Source organism: Colobus angolensis, unplaced genomic scaffold, assembly GCF_000951035.1.
Source record: "Colobus angolensis palliatus isolate OR3802 unplaced genomic scaffold, Cang.pa_1.0 Scaffold249, whole genome shotgun sequence".
Classification (NCBI taxonomy): Eukaryota; Metazoa; Chordata; class Mammalia; order Primates; family Cercopithecidae; genus Colobus; species Colobus angolensis.
In genome coordinates, this window is record NW_012115699.1 from 690800 (window position 1) to 695850 (window position 5051).

Here is a 5051-nt window from a genome sequence, read left to right on the forward strand (position 1 = left end):
TTTTTTGAGACAGAGTCTCGCTCTGTCACCCAGGCTGGAGTGCAATGGCATGATCTCGGCTCACTGCAACCTCTGCCTCCTGGGTTCAATCGATTCTCCTGCCTCAGCCTCCTGAGTAGTTGGGATTACAGGTGTCTGCCACCATGTCCAGCTAATTTTTGTATTTTCAGTAGAGACGGGGTTACACCATGTTGGTAAGGCTGGTCTCCAACTCTTGACCTCAGGTGATACACCTGCCTTGGTCTCCCAAAGTGCTGGGATTTCAGGCATGGCCCATGCCTGGCCAATATTATCTATCTATAGATATAGATATATAGATATAGATACAGATATATCAGCTGCTTTGCTGGATGGCTGGACTTACCCAGCTGGACTTATCACTCCCTGCTTCCATAAAAACAGGGTTCCCTTCTTGCCCACTCTGGGGAAAGCCCAGTGGAAGAGAAGGAAATGGTAAAGGATTAGTTTGCTGACCACACATAAAGGGATCTCCTGAAGGTTTCAGAACACAGACAGAACCTGAGAAAGGTTGAGGCTCCTACATAGCAGGCTGGCTGGACCCAGAGACATACCAGTCTTGAGCTCTTAGAGAGTCTAGATTAGAAATTTCTACTACGGCAAATCATTCAAGATTCTTTTGGAAAAGCTGACTGAAAATTACTAAAGCAAATGGGGAAATGTATTGGCTTCTGGAACTGAGCCAATACAAACAAATGAGCCAGGGGTCAAGCTTTAGATGTGGCTTGACCCACTCACTGAGTGTCAGGAAGATCCAGTCTCTTCCCAACATTTGGCTCTACTTTCCTCCATGTTGGCTTCACTCTCTACAGTGTAACGAAATTGCTGCCCAAAATTCTGGGTCTACATCTTTTCAGGCTTAAATTCATCTGAAAAGAGCATCTGTTTCCTGAGGCTCCTACACATGTCTGGGATTCACTGTGAGACATTTAGGATCATTCATCCATCCCAAACCAATCACTGGAGTCAGAGGGTGGCCAGATATGAACCAATTGCTGTGGCTAAGGAGGTTCTAGGTGCTAGCTGGCCAGGCCTGGGGTCACTTGCCCATTCCTGGAGACTAACCAGAACCCAGTGAACTGGGAGGGAGAAGGTGGGGTAGGGTTGTTTCCCAAAGAATGTTCCAACCACTACCACCAGAAGGTGACAGAATGGAAAATGAACAGGAAAAACAACCAACAACCTCTACACACAAAATTTTATATGGAGAAGAGAGTTCTTCTGGTCAGTAGGAAAGGCAGATGAAAAGATTTATAAAGTCCATGGCATCTGAGATTAACCATAAAAGATGTGTGAGGGGAAAGAAAGGGAAAGATAGTGTTCCTTAATTTCTTCAAATACTCATCATCACTCATCTGAACTGTAAGCCTTCTAGGGAGGGGCAGTCTGTCTTGTCCCCAGTGCCTGGCACATAGCAAGTGATCAATAAACATCAGTTGAAGTAAATAAACAAAGGAGAAGCATGCAGATTTGAGAGTCCTTGACTGAGATGTGCCATCCTATTGGACTAAGACGGTTCATTTCAAATGTTTGCTTTTAAGCAACAGAACCTTTTTTTTTTTTTTTAATGAAATCTTACCTGAAATGTGTGAAATCAAATCAGAGCTGCTATGATGGGAATAGGTGCTGGAGCCTCATGCCTTGTCTACCCACAGGTGCTCAGCCACTCCCTGCTCCCCCAGTGAACACAAGCTCTATGGAAAGGTTTGAAAACCCCTGGCCTGGCCGGGTGCAGTGCCTCATGTCTGTAATCCCAGCACTTTGGGAGGCCGAGGCGGGCCGATTGCAAGGTCAGAAGATCGAGACCATCCTGGCTAACACGGTGAAACCCCGTCTCTACTAAAAATACAAAAAATGAGCCGGGTGTGGTGGTGGGCACCTGTAGTCCCAGCTACTCAAGAGGCTCAGGCAGGAGAGTGGCATGAACCCGGGAGGCGGAGCTTGCAGTGAGCCGAGATTGCGCCACTGCATTCCAGCCTGGGTGACAGAGTGAGACTCCCTCTCAAGAAAAACAAAGAAAAGAAAAAGAAAACCCCTGGCCTGAGACCCAGGAAGGAGGCAGAGGAATGGAGGATCTTCGAAAAGGAGGTTGAGCTCAAATCCTGCCTGAGACTTTGTACTCAATGTGGCTGAAGATTTTGGGGAAGGAGGGACATGATCAGGTTTATCTTATATTATATAATATATATATTTATCTAATATATATATATATCACTCTGTTGCCTAGCTGGGGCAAAGTGGTGCCATGATAATGCACTGCAGCCTCGAACTCCTGGGCTAAAGCAATCCTCCTGTCTCAGCCTCCTGAGTAGCTAGGACTAAAGGCATGCACCACCATGTGAAGCTAATTTTTAAAATTTTTTTGTAGAGACAGTATTGTACAGGCTAGTCTTGAACTCCTGGCCTCAAGTGATTCTCCTGCCTCAGCCTCCCAAAATTCTGGGATTACAGGCATGACCACGGTTCCTCAGCCCAGAATTAACTTTAGAGATTGTAATTTGGCAACCTGTTCCATAAATCAGTTGGAGGAGTTGTGACTGGAGTCAGGGAAGCCAACTAACACTACACTCAACTGAGGGAGGAGAGATAAGGGTCAAAATTTCTATGATTTTTTTTTTTTTTTTTGAGATGGAGTCTCGCTCTGTCGCCCAGGCTGGAGTGTAGTGGCGCGATCGCGGCTCACTGCAAGCTCCGTCTCCTGGGTTCACGCCATTCTCCTGCCTCAGCCTCCCCAGTAGCTGGGACTACAGGTGCCCGCCACCACGCCTGGCTCATTTTTTGTATTTTTAGTAGAGACGGGGTTTCACCGTGTTAGCCAGGATGGTCTCGATCTCCTAACCTCGTGATCCGCCAGCCTCGGCCTCCCAAAGTGCTGGGATTACAGGCGTGAGCCACCGCGCCCGGCTGGATTTATTTATTTATGTATTTATGTAGGTATGTATGTATGATTTTTATTTTTATTTTTGAGACAGAGTCTAGCTCTGTCGCCCAGGCTAGAGTGCAGTGGCGCAATCTCGGCTCACTGCAACCTCTGCCTCCCAGGTTCACACGATTCTCCTGCCTCAGCCTCTTGAGTAGCTGGGATTACAGGCACATACCATCACGCCCGGCTAATTTTTCTATTTTTAGTAGAGACGGGGTTTCACCATGTTGGTCAGTCTGGTCTTGAACTCCTCACCTTGTAATCCGCCCACCTCGGCCTCCCAAAGTGCTAGGATTACAGGCCTGAGCCACCGCACTCGGCCGGATTTATTTTTTAAGTTAAATTTTCATTTGAAAAATACTTGAAAGTACATGTACGTTTTTTAAACACTATAAATGCCACTGTTTTTTAAATAATGTAAATGATGAAAACAATGAATAAAAGTATGCCTTCCCCACCCTCAATTATTCCACTTCCAGAAGAAAACAGTGAGACAGTTTGGTGCATTCAAGTGCTGAAGCTCACACCAGCGGCTTATGTTGCTGACTTTTCTGGAATTGGGCATGCCAGTTGCTAAACATTGCCTTAATTAAAAATTAAGTTACCAGCTGGGCGCAGTGGCTCACGCCTGTAATCCCAGCACTTTGAGAGGCCTAGGTGGGTGGATCACGAGGTCAGGAGTTTGAGACCAGCCTGGCCAACGTGGCAAAACTCCATCTCTACTAAAAATACAAAAATTAGCTGGGCGCTACTTAGGAGGCTGAGGCAGGAGAATTGTTTGTACCTGGGAGGCGGAGGTTGCAGTAGGCCGAGATTGGGCCACTGCACTCCAGCCTGGGCAACAGAGCAAGGCTCTATCTCAAAAAAAAAAAAAAATAAATAAATTAAATTAAATTACATAAACATATAGCTAAATAAATTTTAGTAAAGCAAAGGTGATAAATATTCAAAACTCATCACTTCCTGAGTATTTTACTGCATTTCACTATGAGGTCTTGAGTAGTTTCCATCTGTAGTATCTGTATGGAGGGAATGCTATATATGCCAATGCACATCTCTTTTCACCTCTGTATTTAGTGATGTCTCATTTGAAATTGGCCATGGTGGGAGTACTTACACAACAGAAATAGGTGAACATAACAAATCCAGCTTGTTGTTTGTTTGTTTGTTTTCCCCTGGGGAGCTTTTGTTAAACATTTATCAACATGCCACTGGTTTGGTGCAGAGTCTTTCCAACTTTATCCTTTTGTTTATGTCTGTATCTGTATCTCCCCAGCTACGAAACAGATATGTGGGAAAGGGGCTGTGGGTCACCTAGTGTTCAAATCATCTTATATTTCTGCACAATTCCCCACTGTGGACAGTACTGACAGAATGAGCTCTAGCCCCTTTATGGTAGTTGGAGAACATTTATTCTTCTTCCCACTTTTTCACAGCCTAAAGGTAGGCACTTGGCCTAACCCAACTAACTGGAATGTTTCCAACTGGACTTTGAATATTGAGGGAGTGCAGACAAGACCTAGCCAGAGTTCATGATATACACTCAGTGCACCTGCAGCACCTGAGAAGGGCGTAGCAGTGCCAGTAGAAGATTCTCACAGCAAGTTCAAGTGGCCTGACTTCAGTGTGGCCTTGGCATAACCTTAGCCATAGGTTCGTGCTGCCTGGCCTCCTTTGAGTCTTGTTTCTTATCCAGGGAAAGTACCAGATGAGCCCCAAAACATTTTATCCAGGGAAATAAAAACATTTTATCCAGGAAAATTTGAGTCTCACTTCTTATCCAGGGAAAGTACGAGACTAGCCACCTGGCATGGTGGCTCATGCCTGTAATCCCAGCACTTTAGGAGGCTGAGGGAGGAGGATCACTTGAGCCCAGGAATTTGAGACCAGCCTGGGCAACATAATGAGACCCTGTCTCTACAAAAAATAAAAAAGATTGGGCACGGTGGTTCACGCCTGTAATCCCAGCACTTTGGGAGGCTGAGGCAGGTGGATCACTTGAGGCCAGGAGTTCAAGACCAGCCTGGCCAACATGGTGAAACCCCATCCCTACTAACAACACAAAACAATTAGCCAGGCGTGGTGGCGGGCACCTGTAATCCCAGCTACT